The 18594-nt window shown below is 40.1% G+C and overlaps 1 long non-coding RNA gene across 1 annotated transcript; it reads right to left on the reverse strand.

Moving 5' to 3' along the window:
- Positions 1-12529: 12529 nt before the first annotated feature.
- LOC140209941 (uncharacterized) lies at positions 12530-18166 on the reverse strand. Its single transcript, XR_011889107.1, has 3 exons — positions 18088-18166; positions 15695-15999; positions 12530-12963 (listed from the first exon to the last, which is right to left on the reverse strand). It is a non-coding gene; the product is annotated as an uncharacterized lncRNA (long non-coding RNA).
- Positions 18167-18594: the final 428 nt, after the last annotated feature.

Raw genomic sequence — 18594 nt, forward strand, 5'->3', positions numbered from 1 at the left:
ACATGAGGAAATCCATAATATGCATATACTGCATATGCCTCTCCTGAATATTTGTTTCAAGAAGCCTTATTAAATATTCAGTTATCATACTTGTTGGCTAAAGCACAAAATACTAGTGTAAACCAATTGAGACTGTCAAGAAAGAAGTTGGTTAGCTGGTATTGCTTATGTACATGCACATACACATCCTCACCATCCCTAACCCTTGAGTTTAACTTCCTGATTAAAATAGGACAGACACCCGATAGAGGAATCAAGGCAGTGTCCTTTGTACTGTTAAAATGGCAGCCAGCTTTTCATTTAACTTGAAAGATAAGGAGGGTTATTTGAGATTTATTCTATATAATTATGAATAAGTTGTATTGGTCCCGCTAAAGAAAACGTTATAACTTTATTTTAGCACCCTCCATCTGTGTCTAAATGCTATGGACATTTGGGCAGCAATTCTGCTCAATTACCAGTGGCCAAATCCAAATTCACCAAAGTATCGTCTCTGTCTCAGTACTTGGAAATAATCCATAACTCCACACTAATGATAGAGGTGCAAATTTGCGAAAACATGTATCTTCAAACTTTGCTACTGTTTGGATGTTTTAATTGTACCACATAATTGTACCCCAAAATGGGAAGTATTCATATGTATTAAAAAGAAGCAAGTCCAGGTTTGATTGGTTATGTAGAAAAATAGGAGCCGGTTATTATTATCCTCTACAGTGGTGAAAGAATATAAAACGTATAGGAAAATAGGTGCAGTATGGGTCTTGTTGCCCTTTGAGATTGCTCACTATGTATTCAATAGCATATTGACTAATCTTAGCTTGGAGATTTCCAGCCTATTTCCCAGAATCCTCGATTGCATCAGAGACCAAATGACTGTCTGGCTTGGTTTTAAGTACGTCCAGTGATTCAGCCTCCTCAGTTCTCGGGTAGAGAATTCCAAAGATTCATGATCCTCCAAGGGAAGAAATTCCTTTTCATCTCGATCATAACTGAGCAATGCTGCATCTAATCTAATCAAACTTCATAAGGGGAAGGTTATGAGGAATAATCTGTTTAGTAACCTAATTTTTAAAATTATTATGTATTGTATCTGTGGTTAGATGGGTGAGAAAGAGGTTGGTGGCGAGAGGTTGTGAAGTTCTGTTTGTACGTGACCTTTTCATTCTAGGGTGGTAGAGGTTCAGTCTGCTAAAGGTGTCTGTAGAATTTGTGAAGTTTCAAATGAGTGATATAACTTGTATACCGTAGGTTTTGGAATTAGTATTTAATTTCTGTCAGAGAAATCTCCTGTGCTTCTTATGTTTTATGTTTGAATTCACCTGTGATGCAGGAATTTTACCGCCTTTGATGCCGTGCATCTGTCAATTACACACTGTGTGAGCTGCAAGTCAGTGAGGACATTACACAAGAAACTGCTTTTTTTATATTCTTAAAGTTTTTTTTAAAAAAAGCAGCATATATTTCTGTAATGAAATCAACAGAGACAAAAATAATAGCTTAGCTGACTTGGCTGAGGTGCTTATAGTTCCTAATTGTGCATTTGTTCAAAATATTCTGGAGCATGTGTAATGATTTAGATTAATGAGTATCACTTTGTATTCCTAAATATTTGTAAAACAGAACTGTTATTAATAACCATCAAATTTAACACGAGTTAAGCTTTGCAAATAGTTTTGCTACAACTATTCACAGTGCACCTGGCTTCCATTTTACTGACTTCCAGTAATGTGAACTGTGGAATTTTTTGAATGAATCTATCCCATATAAATCTTGTAACTAAGTTATCTCCGGTATAGAAGGTCTTGTTCATGTGAACAGATCTATTTTCTCAGGAGGAGTTTAAGTACTCCAACATGCTGCTTTATCACAGTGTGATTTAAGCAGCTGATTTATCATCTGCTGGGAAATAGCCAAGTTATGAAAATGGTGCACACACAAAAGTCTATCTTTTGTGTTAATATTTAACAACTTATTGGTGCTGAACCATTTTAGTAATTAACATGTCATTCTTTCTTGGTAATAAACTGCCAAATATGCTCAATTCCATTTTCCAGCTGCAAAGCTGTCATTAAATTTATAATGGTGACTATTCAACCATTACTAATTTCTTTTCTCTGACATAATATATCTAAAATGTATTTGGAAAAAGTATTTTGAATGGTAGTTTCCAAAAATCACTATAGAATAATATGCCTTGTTTTGGGAATGACTGCACCATTAAAGAGGCAACATGTAAGTATATGTCAAACCATTCTTCTCTATAGGAAGAATTAAATCAGTTTATTACCATGATAAATGATTTGTTAACCAAATAAAGTAATTCAATTATTGTTTTGCAGTTTTTTAAAAAAAAAATTGATTTTTAGAAGAAGTGATTGCTAACCACGTTTTGAAAGGGTTCCACTTTAAATTCCTGGAGTCTAGTAATTACTACATCAATAGCAATTTTATTCTCCTCCTCCAATTAGTGTTGGTGCATCCATTTCTGAGAAATGAAGGTCTGCATATATGTGCAAATAATTTTTGGATTCCTTTTATTAGCAGTATGTCTGATTATAAAGCACAAGGTAAAATATATAGGATTCTGTTTACAAGATACAGGAATATACGTAGTTCTTTATTTTATATTTTTATATTGTTTCTGAAATAATGATTATATTGATAAATTTGGAATATTTGCTCAATGACTGACAGAGTGGTATCTCTGGCTTTTACTTTACATCGGAATCTCATATACAGCAGAGATTGGGTAAAGTCACAAGATATCTGAGTGGTTGTTAGCTGAGAGGAGTCAGCTGGTCTGGCCAACAGATCTGTGTTGTGATGTTGGGGAAAACTGCTCTGCTCATCTCCAGCTGAAAATGTGCTGGAGGAAGAGTATCACCAGTTAATGTATTGTCTCTGTGGAGATACAAGGGAAGTAAAATGTTGGACATATTCGAGGTCTAGGCTTTTAGCTGGCGCATAATTGTTTGGGATATGAAATGAGAAAAAATAAAAGAACTAAAATAATCATATATGGCAGTCTGCACTTTATATAGTCTCCATGGATACTAGATTATCATAAATATACTCTTTACACTGTTTTGCTGAATATTATGATACTTTTTGAAGGTTATCTTTCCTCAGTCCAGTATTAACATTGGAATTTACCATCAGGTAAACACTGGACTGTTCAAACCTTATGCTTTTAGATGAAAGAAAAACCCATAAATATACAGAATATAAAGTGATTGAGACTAGCACAGTTCTTGTATTACTGTTAATAGATCCTGTATGCAAGTCTGTATATATATATATATATAAGTAAGCTTTGTCAGTTGACCTGAAATTGAACTTTGATGGGCCTGTAGACATTGATATTCTGTATTATATTTAAGTGACAGTACTGTTTGTTACATTCCTGGAACTGCAGGCACTGTAAAATATATTCTCTGGTGTTTACACCACGTCTTTGGAATTTGTGAAACTTGTTTTCATTCATACGCAAATAAAGTACTGCTGAATCTTTTCATTCTGTGTACAAATTATCTGAGTGATTTATAGAAATGGTTACTGAGATAGTAATTATCCTTCTACATTCCACCCCCCCATCTTTCCCATTTCAAACCCACTAACTTATGATGGTAGATCTTTGAAAGTAATTGTTCTTCATGAAAGGAGACAAGGTAATACAATGCTCGAGTTTGATTGTGGATAAACCAGACTAATTCTTCCTCAGTCCCTACGCATTTACACTGCCCTTAGAGATCTCAGAAAATGAGCTGGCAGTAAGAACTAAAGTTACTTTTAAAAAAAAAAAGTCCAGTCTTCATAATGACAATTTTAGCACCCAATAAACTAAAAGTTCTGAGGGTTAATGTTCCAAACTTGAGCTCATTGATTCAGTTTTAAGGTGTGTTTCTGACGGGTTATTGTCTGGTTTCTCTTACAATCATGTTAATCATCTTAATCATCTTAAGTACCTGCAGATTCTGGCTATTGACTATTATTAAATAATTCTTGATTATTTAACTCTGATCTTGTGTGTCAACATCACAACAGTAAGCTCAAATATAACCCAGTTTATAAACTGTGGTCTACTTTGGAGAAGGCATTTGGGAACCTCTGAAGGACTTTGATCAAAAACTAAAAATAGGTGAATTATTGAAAGGTTCAATCTAATATAGACAAATGCATTATACCACACATCAGAAGGAAACAAAGCTTTATTCCAAATAGTATAGATGGCGATGTTTATGCTTATAACCTTCAGCCATTTGATTTGTTAAAGATCCACTAAAATTCAATTTTAAAATACTGGTTAGATCAGTTGAGTTAAAATTATATCTCAGTCAAATACTATAAGGTATCTCTTGATCTGAACCATATTTTGAGAGCTGTATTTATCAATATTTTAATTCAAAGAAAGTGCAAGCACAAATGAAGAATTTAATTTTGAAGAAAAATGTTTATTTTGTCTAAAATGCAATATTATTGAAGTAATATTAAATTAGAGAGAGAGAAAGGAAATTTGGAATCTAATATAAAGACATTTTAGTGCAAGTTAAACAGGACTATTCCCAATGGCACTGATGAGGTTGATAATACATTTAGTATTTAAGCATGTGGATGACTTATAATACAGTCATAAACTAAATTGCTTTACTGGGTAAGGCTGCCTTTAAACTATTGAAATAATTAAAATTGTATAGATTAATGAATATAATTTGACATCTAAAATTCAGTCTGGGATCAACTTATTTGTGTGAAATTCCAAGTTTGCATAAGTAAATAGCATTTATTTTGTGTGTAAGGATGTAATCAATTTCAGGTACACTTGAGTATTGGGTACGTTCTTTATCTGATTTTCTTCTAAAATTTAACAATGCCACACTAACACCTAGTTATTTCATACAATCTGAAATGAAATGTGAATACCCTGCTGACCAGTGCAAGGCATTGGTCTACATTCACATTGATCTACATTTTAAAAACAGAAAGTGATAGTATGTCTACAGAATAAGAATAATAGCATATCAAGTATTCTTTCACTATAAAGCAAAACATGCCTGTAAATACAACATTGACCATGTGTGCTTTCAGCTCCCTTAAAATCATCAAGGCTTATTTTGCTGCTAAGATCTACCAGATGTGGGTGGTTTACTTTTGTTCCTCAGCTTTTCAGTTCTTTCACTCTTTTGATGACATCACTTATTTGTTTGATCTCATCCTAAAGGTGCCTGGGTAATTATTTGTGAAGGGTAAGTCCAAATGTTCTTGGAACAAAACAGAAAAAGTATCCCTCCAATGACATGCAACTTTAGATTTCAGTGCAGGAGCCAAAGTTCCTAATCTGTTTTGACAGCTAAAGAACGTATTTGGTGATCTATCCAGGCAGCCTTTCCATAGCAGCCTTTAGTGACATTCCTTGCTTCATTTTGGCCCATTGCAGTTGAATATTTTTTCCTTTGTTTTATGTTTATGCCAACTATTCTTTTGATTCATTTTTAGATTTCAAGTACATTATTTAATATAAATTCAAATTTATTCTAAAAGCTCAAAGAAAGACTTGCCCACCAAATGTCAAAAAATGTTCAAAAATGTTTAGTATTGGATCAGCTGATAGTCACCCTTCCCATTGCTGATACATTCGAGTGCCCGCTCATACCAGAGCAACAACTGAAAGGTGAGGCAAATTCCATTAATCCCAATTCCACTGGGCCCGTTGTTAGCTTCAGATAGGGCAGTCGATGTTCTCACCCATCTCTCAGTGCCAGGACTTTAATAAAACATAATATCATAGCCAAGGACATTATGTTTTACTTAATATTTTACATGAGCCCAAGGTACGCAGGAACTGCCAAAGCAAATGAGGATTTCAAAGAAGTGCCCTTCTCCAATTATTATTAGATTTAGGTGGTGAATTATTCCATTTATTCTCCATTCCAATCTTCCTTTCGAACCAATCCTACCACATAATTATTTTTCTATCTTCCAGTGAATATTTAATCATAACCTGACATTAGATTTTTTTTCCCCACTGACCATGGTAGTCTGTGCCATTTAGTGGAAAATTGGAAGAAGTGCCATCGACCCAGATTTACTTCAAGAATAAGTTACCCTGGTGAGTCATCTTTGGTGAAAGCTGATCTTGTCTTCTATAAATTTCAGAGGGGTTGATTCTCCATAATCATTGTAATGTGTTCTGCATGCAGTTCTTAACAAGTAGCCTATGATCAAAGAATAGTACTTTACAATTCTTTCCAAGTTTACTTTGTTTAATAATGTGTAATTGTTGCAAGTTCCTATTTTGCACTGATTGTTACAGTGACTGGATACTTGTGTAAAGTAGGCGAGTCATATGATCCCATTGCCTAGTAAAGCTTGCCTATATATGGAAATATGCTGCTCCTGTGAATTTTCTGGCAATGATGCCATGTCGCCGAAAGAGAGCACATCGTCCTGTTGAATATTTGGGGACATAAGAGACTGAAGATGCTAAAATATGGAGCATTAACAATCTGCTGGAGGAATTCAGTGGGTCAAGCGATATCTGTGGGCGAAAGGGATTGTTTTAAGTTGGACCCTACATCAGGACTGGGGGTTGAGAGGGAAGATGGACAATATGGGAGAGGAAGGAGGAAGGCAGAGGCCTGTAGGTAATTAATGGAGCAAGGAGGGGGTGAAGGGTAAGGAACAGCAAGGAAGGGAGAGCATTGGTCTTAGAAGAGAGGTGGATGATAGATCGAGGCAGATAAAGAGAAGTTTAACAGAGCCATGGGGAAGGTGAAGGTAGAGACAGCTGGGATGGTTTAAAGCAGGAATATGCAGGTTACCAGTGCTAGAAACTAAAGGTAGAGAAGATGATAATGGAGAGAGGCAAATGGAACCTGACTGGGGAGGGGCTGATCTTGCGATCAAACGCGAGAGCAGTATCAGGACGGAACCAGGAGGCAAAATCCATCATCCTTCACCTCTCCTTGGTCTGCCAATCACCTACTGACCTGTGTCACCACTTCCTGTTCCTCTTTACACTGGCTATCTTCCCTCTCTGCTCTCAGTCCCGAAGCAGGGTTTTGGCCTGAAGTGTCAACAATCCCTCGCAACCCCCTACCCCCACCGTCCATCCCACAGATGAATTCCTGTGGAAGATTGTTTTTGGATTGAATATTTTGGGAGCTTAGGCCCAATTTCTCAGAAGCAAATGGGGTTTCTGTGAGTAATTCAGTGATTACGAAGAGATGGTGGTGCGTCACGGTGGTGTAATAGTTCTATTACAGTGCCAGCAACCCTGGTTCAAATCCCATCACTGTAAGGAGTCCTGACGAAGGGTCTCGGCCTGAAACGTCGACTGCACCTCTTCCCAGAGATGCTGCCTGGCCTGCTGCGTTCACCAGCAACTTTTATGTGTGTTGCTTGAATTTCCAGCATCTGCAGAAGTCCTGTTGTTTACTGTAAGGAGTTTGTAAGTTCTCCTGGTAACCATATGGTTTTCTTCCAGGTGCTCCACTTTCCTTCCACTTTCCAAAGACGTACGGCCGAGTAGGTTCATTGGTCACATGGGTGTCATTGGGGAATGCGGTCTCATAGGGCAGAGGGCCTGTTACTGTGTTGTATCTCAAAACAAAATAAAAATAAACCGCGTTTCATGAATGGATAGGATAGGCATTGCTACATCGGCTATGGGTGAATGGTACTGAAAAGACCACGAAACTGCTCTTGGCAACTGAGCAGTTGTTACTTGCAAGTAACGTTGCATTTATAAAGCAGCTCAAGTGAAAAGGAGCCCAGGACATATGGTGTTGGAAGCAATGAACTGCTATGAGAGGAGTTTCACTTGGTCGTCAGCCTACTGTCCTGCTCTTTAACATGCTCTCTCCTCAGGCTTGTATGTGACAGAGAAGTGGTAGGAAGCCCTTTTGTTGTCCTGGTATCTATTTTCATACTGATCACTCATACATGGAGGGGAGGGCTCACCATCTTGGATTTGGCTGTATCTGATGGGGATAAAGTTGCTGCCTCCCAGGAGCAATATGTATCCATCTTCTCAAATTATTATAGATCTGCCAAGAAGAGATCAAAGTCCGTCAGCTACATCTGCAGTCAGGACTACGGAATGATATTGCCACATTTTTAGGGCATCCAGGAAATAGACTTCTTCACTTGTTCCTGGGTGAAAGATTATTACAAACCTTTCTACTTGCAGACATATTTCTGAACTACAGTACTGTGCAAAACTATTAGGCACATACAGTATATATAGCTAGGGTGCCTAAGACCTTTGCACAGTACTGTAGTAATTTTATATATTGCACTCTGCTGCTGCCACAAATACAACAAATCTTGAAACTGGCCCTACGCAATTGTGAGGTTCTCTGGAGGAACATCTGCGATTTTTTTGACCTTCTTTACTCCCTTTGCACGTCCTCTACCCTTGCATCTAAATGAATTCGAATGAAACTGCACTGACTCCAGTGACCCCCTCTAAGTCCCATCCCTCCAGGAACCTATCCAAGTGCTGTTTAAGTGATACTACTGTATCTAACTCAACCACTTCCTCACCAACCTCTATTTGCCAAAGGTTTTCCTCCCAGGCCCCTTTTAAATCCAATCTCTCTCACAGTCTTTTTGGGCACTTTATCCACATCTTTCCTATAACAGGGCAACCAGAACTATACACAGTCCTCCAGCTGTGACCTCACCAAAGACTTATACAACTGTGACATAATATGCCAACTCCTGTGCTTTATGCCCTGACTTTTTCACCATCCAGTCTACCAACGATACCGCTGTCATATTGTCGAGACCCGACGCAGACTGGGAGATCATTTTGCTGAACACCTACGCTCTGTCCGCCAGAGAAAGCAGGGTCTCCCAGTGGCCACACATTTTAATTCCATGTCCCATTCCCATTCTGGTATGTCTATCCACGGCCTCCCCTACTGTAAAGATGAAGCCACACTCAGGTTGGAGGAACAACACCTTATATTCCGTCTGGGTAGCCTCCAACCTGATGACATGAACATTGACTTCTCTAACTTCCGCTAATGCCCCCCCTCCCCCTCGTACCCCATCTGTTATTTATTTATATACACACATTCTTTTTCTCTCTCTCCTTTTTCTTCCTCTGTCCCTCTGACTATACCCCTTGCCCATCATCTGGGTTTTTTTTCCCCCCTCCACCCTTTCTTTCTCCCTGGGCCTCCTGTCCTATGATCCTCTCATATCCCCTTTGCCTATCACCTGTCCAGCTCTTGGCTCCATCCCTCCCCCTCCTGTCTTCTCCTGTCATTTTGGATCTCCCCCTCCCCCTCCCACTTTCAAATCTCTTGCTAGCTCTTCCTTCAGTTAGTCCTGACGAAGGGTCTCGGCCCGAAACGTCAACTGTACCTCTTCCTAGAGATGCTGCCTGGCCTGCTGCATTCACCAGCAACTTTGGTGTGTGTTGCTTGAATTTCCAGCATCTGCAGAATTCCTCGTGTTTACATGGACCTATATCAGCTCTGCATTCTATGAGGCAGCAGCCCAATCCATCGGCCATAAGAGCAGTAACCACCAAGACTGGTTTGACAATAACTCAGACACCATCCACAACTTGCTTAAGGACATGCACAAGGCACACTGGGCAACTTCAGACAACCCGTCATCCACCAGCATCAGACAGCATTGGCAGGCAGCTCGGAGGAAAGTGCAAAAGGCAATACAGGCCGTACAGAATGAGTGGTGGACTGAAAAGGCACATGTAATCCAGTCCTTTGCTGATAATAATGACATGCATAATTTTTACAATGCTGTCGAAACCACCTACGGCCCAATAAATTGATGTGTTACTCCCCTGAAAGCAGCAGATTGTCGAACACTTCTGAAGAATCAGAATACCGTTCTGCTGAGGTGGGCTGAGCATTTTAACACCCTGCTTAATCAGGACTCTGACACAGACCCCACCATCCTGGACGCACTGCCTGAAATTCCACCTATCCACGACAGTCTACCACCAACCTTCCAGGAGGTTCTATCAGCTGTCCATTCCCTTAAGAACAACAAGTCCCCTGGTACTGACAATATCCCTGCTGAGTTACTGAAGAACGGAGGGTACATGTGTATGCGCACCCTCTACCAGTACATCACCAGAGCCTGGACTGATGAAAACATCCCACAGCAATGGAGAAATGCAAACATGGTTGTCATTTATAAGAACAAGGGTGACAAGGCCATCTGTGACAATAGTAGGGGCATATCACTCCTTTCTGTTGCTGGAATGGTCCTGGCTAAGGTGATGCTTCAGAGACTCATCAGCAACATCACCGAGTCAATGCTGCCTGAATCGCAATACGGATTTAGGAAGAACAGAAGCATGATCAACATGATCCTTACAGCCCGGCAGCTTCAGGAAAAGTGCCAGGAGCAACATCAGGACCTGTTTATGGCCTTTGTCGACCTCTCCAAAGCATTTGACACTGTGCAAAGAGAGCTCTTATGGGATGTCCTCCTTAGGTTTGGCTGTCCCAATAAAATTGTTAACATTCTCCACCAGTTCCACGATGGGATGATTGCTCGGGTGACCATAGGAGGACAAGAATCCGAGCCCTTCCTTCTATGCACAGGGGTGAGGCAGGGGTTTGTGCTAGCACCAGTGCTCTTCAACATCTTCCTCTTGTGTGTTACCAAGCTTCTCCACAACAAAATCGAAGACAGCAGCGGTGTGGCAGTGGACATCAGATTAGATGGCAGCCTCTTTGACATCAGGAGGCTTCACACAACCACTAAACTCCGTAGAGAGCGGGTCCAGGAGCTGCAGTATGCAGGTGACTGTGCTCTTGTGGCCCATCCTCCAGAGGATGTTCAGACTGTCCTTGCTGTGGTAGTAGAGCGTACAGCAGTATGGGGCTGACTGTCAATACCACCAAGACAGAAGTGGTTTGCCAATGGAGTACCAGTGTCCCACCCACTCTACCTGCCTTCACTGTTGGTGATGAAAAGCTGTCAGTAGTGCCATCTTTCAAGTATCTGGGAAGCATTCTCTCTGGGGATAACGGCATTGACAACAACATCCAGAGCCACATTAAACAGGCATCAGCTGCCTTTGGGAGACTTCGGTGTAAAGTCTTTTAGAACAGGAGCCTTTGTCCCTCCACAAAGGTCACCATATACCAAGCAGTCTGTGTCACCACCCTCCTTTATAGCTGTGAAGCTTGGGTAACCTACAGCCATCACATCAAGTCCTTGGAGCGCTTCCACATAAGCTGCCTCCAGCGCATCCTGGGAATTACCTGGCGTGAGCGGGTGCCTCACACTGAAATACTTGTAAAGACCAACTGCAGGAGTATTGGGGCCTTGATCACTCAGCGTCAGCTGCAGTGACTGGGGCACGTGATAAGGATGCCCCCATGTCGGCTACCCCACAGAGTGTTATATGGCCAGCTACATCATGGTCAACACTCAGCTGGAAGGCCAAAGAAGTGCTATAAGAATCAGATGAAGAATGCTTTAAGGAAGTGCATGATCAGACCCAAGGACCTGGAGGAGGTTGCTGCTGACCGTACCACTTGGCGACAGCTGTGTAAGGACGGGGTTCATATTCTGGAGATGGAAAGAACAACCAGAAGACAACAGAAGAGAGCCAGGAGAAATGCAGCCATGGTTGCCTCCACTACTACATATACATGTCCCACCTGCAATAGAGCTTGTGGGTCCAGGATAGGGGTGTATAGTCATCAAAGATCTCACCGTTAAATGAGTGGACGTCGTCATCGGATTTCAATGGACAAATGAAGAAAAAGAAGAAGATACCATTATGGAGACTGAACATAGTTTTATAACGTGAAGGAAATGTGGTAGGTCAAAAATTCCATGGCGATGTTCAAACAGCCATTAATTACTGTTTTATTTTTATTCTCTTCCTTACCATTTGAATGGGGTTTCTACTTCCTCATTTGAACCGGGATGGTGCTGATTAATGAAGTCGTGCTTTATTACATTGCAATGTCCAGGGGAGTGACGTGGCTCCATGGAGAAAGAAACTTAGTCATTGTTGGGTTCTGATGTTTTAATCCAAAGTTCATTCAGAAGTCAGGAAAAGGCACAAAATGCATTGCTTCCCAGTTGTTTTATTAAGTGCTGATGGAACAAAAATAAATTGAAATGATAGAAGTCTAATAAGTGAAGGGTGAGACAAAAGAGATGGTGCTGCCTTGTCAGTTATTTTTGTACTACAGAGATAAGAAAAATTGCATTCAAATTTGTAGACAAGAGTTAACCAATGAGGTAGCTCTTAATAAAATAATGCAGAAACAAAGTTTCCAGAATCTTACATTGAACTGCTACGTGCATATAAGAAATACTTAAAATACAAGCAGATCATTAATTGTTTAACTACAAAGAAAGAAACAATTAAACAGTCAGATCCAACAATGAACTACTGGCTTTCATTCTGTGTTTATTGTTACAATTTATAACAGTGTTGTAACTTGAAACACAAGCAACAGAAATACATCGAACCTCTAAAATGTTTCAAAGTAAAGGTTGTGATATGTTTATTATTCAGAAAATTTATGGATTATGTTCATTAACACAATTACAGGGTACTTCATATTAGCATAATTTCAAAATTATATTAACATTATATAAAAGAAAATTCCAGCTATCTGGCAATGTGTGCAGGATCATATCAGGTATTGCATGGCCATGGGCCCACACAGCATAGAGAGAACAGTGGAGAAAACCAAAGCACTTGGAGGAAACCCAATGTGGTTCACCGGGAGAACATATAAAGGCCTTACAGTCAGCACTGAAATTAAACTCTGAATTCTGAATCGCTCCGAGCTGTAACAGCATCATGCTAAATGCTACACGACCATGGCACCCTTTTTCCTTGCTTTGGGTGGAGATGAGCATGTTAGCTGCTTGGGGTCGTATACCAGCACGGCAGTATTCTCCACTGACAGCTGTCAGCTCTCCATCAGGCACAATGCAGCAGCTGGACTGGTAGTTTGTGAGAACAGAATCAGACTTGAGTTTATTATCACAGTCTTATATGGCATGAAATTTGCTGTTTTTGTGGCAGTAGTATACTACAAAGACATAAAATTACTATAGATTACAGAATAAAATGTGCCAAAGAGAGGGAATAATGGGATAATGTTCATGAATCATTCAGAAAATCTGATGACGGCAGGGAAGAAGCTGCTTCTGAATCATTGAGTGTGGGTCTTCAGGCTGACGGTACTAACAAGATGAAAAATGTACAGAAGGCAAGCAGTGGAGATAGTGCATCCATTCAATTGGTTTAAACTTATACACAGTATAGTGTTGATTTAAATTATATATTTGATTCTGACTGAACATTTTTAATTAGGTTAGGTTTTTTTGCATTTGTTTAAGAGGATGATTGATGGTCAGTTAGAAACGGAAGATGATAATTTTGTGCAATTCTGGGTTTCTGGGTTACTAGGGCCATTGTACTTGTTCTTCACTTACAAAGCACATTGGGCATTGAGGGACTGCATGGTTCCAGTCTCCTTTCCTCCTCTTCTTGCTTAATCTTCTACTTCTCCCTCTCCATACCATTATCCTACTCAGGGAAGCTTCTTATTTTTCTATTCATGTTTGATTCAAGAGAAAGGCTCAATAATGCTTCTATTTCTTAATTTGTCTAAAGCCTTGAAGTTAACAGAGAATCCTCCGATACTCTTTGCACCACTCCCCACAGACTTTTGAAATTGGCTTTGCAATGGAGAGCATTAAAAGCATTTACTGTGCTCCACTTCCAGAACATCTTATTAAAGAGAAAATCTTTTGCTTACATTTTTAATATCATGTGGCTAACAGAAGCCAGTTGGTGAAGAGTGGATTTGATACCAACTCATTTTTGCCTACTGATGATGCCATGATCTGTTTACTCTATATAATTCTGTTGAATATTAAATACATCTTTTTTTTACTAAGTTGATGCACACTGCACTTCACATCACTGATGTGTGTATATGTATTCATATGCACACTTCAGAAATTGTTTTGGTATATTAAGGGGATACACATTTTAGTAATATCCATGCCTCGGGTACTATCAAGCCCAATTTTGTTGTCCATCAACACTTGCTCCAAATCTCAGTATTATGAATTATAGCTATCACTGAATAACCATCTTTGAAGATAATAATCTTACACCCATGGAATCTCATCCTCACAACAAAAGAAATAGAGTTTGACTGTATCAGTTTTTCTATCTCTAACTTCTCTGCCTCAGCGCTTTAGTTATATTTCTCAATATTCTGTATTGTCCCCTGTACATTGCAAAATCCAGTTTATAATACGCATTTTTGCTTCCTCCTTTGGGCTTTTCATATTTCTTAAGTCAGGCTGAGATTCAGACTCTTGTTTTGAGTTCTTTAAAGATTTGACCAGAGGGATAGATAAGGGGAAATCAGTAAATGTCGTTTGTTTGGATTTGTGAAAGGCTTTCTATTAGGTCCTGCATGGGAAGCAGAGCAATAGTATTAAAACAGCTAGGATTTGGGTAATACATTGGCGAGGATTAAAGTATTAAAGACTAATTAGTGAACATAAACCAGAGTGGACATAAACTGTTTATTCTCCTTCTGCCATGCTGTGATTGGAAGCATACTATAGAGATTGGTGCACAGACTTCAGATTTTCACAATCTACAACATTGATTTGGCTGAAAGAACTAAATGTCATCTGTTTAAGTTTGCTGTGGATAGAAGACTAAATGGGATTGTGAGTAGGGAGGAGGATGTAAAGAGGCATCAGAGGGACATGAACAAGTGAGCAAGAAACTGGAAGATGGAATAGTTTATGGGAAAAGCTGAGGCTATCCACTTCAGTGCACGTAACCAAAAGTCAGGGTATTTGCTAAATAGGGAGAGATTATAAGATGTTGCTGTTCAAAGAGGATTAGGGTGTGCACGTAGATAAGTTACTGGGGGCTGTTATGTAGGTACAGTGTTTAGAGAGCAAACGGTATGTTACCCATTATTATGAGACGATTTGAATACAGGCTAATGGAAGTATTACTGCAATTGTGTAAGGCCTTTGTGAGAATGCACTTGGAGTGTCCTGCACAGTTTTAATCTACTTAAGAAAAAATGTGCTTGTAATAAATGAAGTGCAGCAAAGATCCACTTGATTTGTTTCATGATCATTAAGATTCATCTTAATTGTACTGGTAGTTACACTGAAATAATATATCAATCCTCAACAAGCTCCACAGGAACCAATCAGCAAGCTGAGTAGAAAGCACCATTAACTGCATCATTGCACTGATGGGACTTATGATATGAACCAAGTTCACTTGAATCTTTGAATAGATCTACATTTTAGGACATGCAGAAATTATGACGTACATACCTAAGGATGTGAAGAAAACAAGAGGAACAGCTCAGTGCAGACTAGGCTTTAGCCAAAAAAAAAGGGAAGCTTCATTGCAATTGAGAATTGATGTGTGAATAAAGAATTCTGCCTCACTTCTGAAGCCAGAGCAGCCTCAAGGAATTTCCTGATTTTTTTTTTTGTTCTTTGATGTTTAGTTTCAGAACATACTTCCCACATAGTTGAAGACATGGCTGCCAATAATGAGGGGAAGAGTATGAAAGAAATTGAAGGAATGTAAGAGTTGTTATGCTGCCTGTGAAGGTTAGGTACCACAAAGCCATAAAAGGATTTGGATACCAAATCAGAATCATAGAATACTCACCCCATTGTGAAAGCCATTAGGCCTATCGAGTCCATACAGGTTCCATATCAGAGCAGTGCCCCTCCATCCCTGAGAATAGCCTGCATTGCCTTAGCAGAGGATTCATGCAGATTTTGTAGATGGGCATAAATTTCTTCGTAGTAGTGGATGCAGGTACAAAGTGGCCAGAAGTGTTTCCAATAGCCTCCACTACAGCCTTGCACACTGGTGACATGTTCAGAAGCCTCTTCTCAAGGACTGGTGTTCCAGAACACTTAGTCAGTGACAATGGACCACAGTTTGTTGCAGAACAGTTTCAGTCATTCCTGAAAATGAATGTAATATGGCAGATTACATCTACATCATACCACCCAGCCGCAAATGGCTTGGTGGAATGCTTTGTCAAGAGTCCAAAGAATGCACTGTGAGTCAAGCATGCCTTTGCTTATTGCAGCCAAAAAGTTCTATTCAAAAGGTTCAAAGGAACATTTAAACAAGCCTGATTCATTTTGGAAACAAGTCCTGTGGACTGATGAAGTTAAAATCAAACTTCTTGGCTGCAATGAGCAAAGGTATGTTTGGAGGAAAAAAGGTGCAGAATTTCATGAAAAGAACCCCTCTCCAACCGTTATAGAAACATAGAAAATACGTGCAGGAGTAGGCCATTCGGCCCTTCGAGCCTGCACCGCCATTTATTATGATCATGGCTGATCATCCAACTCAGAACCCCGCCCCAGCCTTCCCTCCATACCCCCTGACCCCCCTAGCCACAAGGGCCATATCTAACTCCCTCTTAAATATAGCCAATGAACCGGCCTCAACTGTTTCCTGTGGCAGAGAATTCCACAGATTCACCACTCTCTGTGTGAAGAAGTTTTTCCTAATCTCGGTCCTAAAAGGCTTCCCCTCTATCCTCAAACTGTGACCCCTCGTTCTGGACTTCCCCAACATCGGGAACAATCTTCCTGCATCTAGCCTGTCCAATCCCTTTAGGATCTTATACGTTTCAATCAGATCCCCCCTCAATCTTCTAAATTCCAACGAGTACAAGCCCAGTTCATCCAGTCTTTCTTCATATGAAAGTCCTGCCATCCCAGGAATCAATCTGGTGAACCTTCTTTGTACTCCCTCTATGGCAAGGATGTCTTTCCTCAGATTAGGGGACCAAAACTGCACACAATACTCCAGGTGTGGTCTCACCAAGGCCTTGTACAACTGCAGTAGTACCTCCCTGCTCCTGTACTCGAATCCTCTCGCTATAAATGCCAGCATACCATTCGCCTTTTTCACCACCTGCTGTACCTGCATGCCCACTTTCAATGACTGGTGTATAATGACATCCAGGTCTCGTTGCACCTCCCCTTTTCCTAATCGGCCACCATTCAGATAATAATCTGTTTTCCTATTTTTGCCACCAAAGTGGATAACTTCACATTTATCCACATTAAATTGCATCTGCCATGAATTTGCCCACTCACCCAACCTATCCAAGTCACCCTGCATCCTCTTAGCATCCTCCTCACAGCTAACACTGCCACCCAGCTTCGTGTCATCCGCAAACTTGGAGATGCTGCATTTAATTCCCTCATCCAAGTCATTAATATATATTGTAAACAACTGAGGTCCCAGCACTGAGCCTTGCGGTACCCCACTAGTCACCGCCTGCCATTCTGAAAAGGTCCCGTTTATTCCCACTCTTTGCTTCCTGTCTGCTAACCAACTCTCCACCCACACCAATACCTTACCCCCAATACTGTGTGCTTTAAGTTTGCACACTAATCTCCTGTGTGGGACCTTGTCAAAAGCCTTCTGAAAATCCAAATATACCACATCCACTGGTTCTCCCCTATCCACTCTACTAATTACATCCTCAAAAATTTCTATGAGATTCGTCAGACATGATTTTCCTTTCACAAATCCATGCTGACTTTGTCCGATCATTTCACCGCTTTCCAAATGTGCTGTTATCAAATGTGCTGGGAGTGGATCGATCATGCTTTGGGCTTGTGTTGCAGCCAGTGGCATGGGGAACATTTACTGGTAGAGGGAAGAATGAATTCAATTAAATACCAGCAAATTCTGGAAACAAACATCACACCATCTGTAAAAAAGCTGAAGATGTGAAAAGGATGGCTTCTACAACAGGATAATGAACCTAATCACACCTCAAAATCCACAATGGACTACCTCAAGAGGCACAAGCTGAAGGTTCTGCCATGACTCTCACAGTCCCCTGACCTAAACATCATCGAGAATCTGTGGATAGACCTCAAAAGAACAGTGTATGCAAGACGGCCCAAGAATCTCACAGAACTAGAAGCCTTTTGCAAGGAAGAATGGGCAAAAATCCCCCAAACAAGAATTGAAAGACTCTTAGCTGGCTACAGAAAGCATTTACAAACTGTGATACTTGCCAAAGGGGGTGTTACTAAGTACTGCCATGCAGGGTGCCCAAACTTTTGCTTCGAGCCCTTTTCCTTTTCTGTTATTTTGAAACTGTAAAAGATGGAAATAAAAAAGTTTTCTTGCTTAAAATATTAAAGAAATTTGTCATCTTTAACTTTATGCCTTTTGGAAATCAGTTCATCTTTTACTCACTTAGCTATTCACAGTAACAGTAACAGAAATTTTGACCAGGGGTGCCCAAACTTTTGCATGCCACTGTGCTTTGGTAAAGTCTTGTGCTGTCAACAACATCATCATCATCATCATCATCAGGTGTAGTGCCCAGTTTATGCTTTGACTGCCATGGCCCACATACTCCTGTTTCGGGTCAAGTGGATCAATTTATTGGTATTCATTTCCAGTTCTCTGGCTGCTGTCTCCATCATCATTTGTCTTTGTCTTCCTCTTGCTTTCTTCCCTTCAATCTTTTCCATAATTACCGTGCATTCTAACTCCTCTTTCCTAATCACATGTCC

This window comes from Mobula birostris, chromosome 14 (assembly GCF_030028105.1).
Source record: "Mobula birostris isolate sMobBir1 chromosome 14, sMobBir1.hap1, whole genome shotgun sequence".
Taxonomy (NCBI): domain Eukaryota; kingdom Metazoa; phylum Chordata; class Chondrichthyes; order Myliobatiformes; family Myliobatidae; genus Mobula; species Mobula birostris.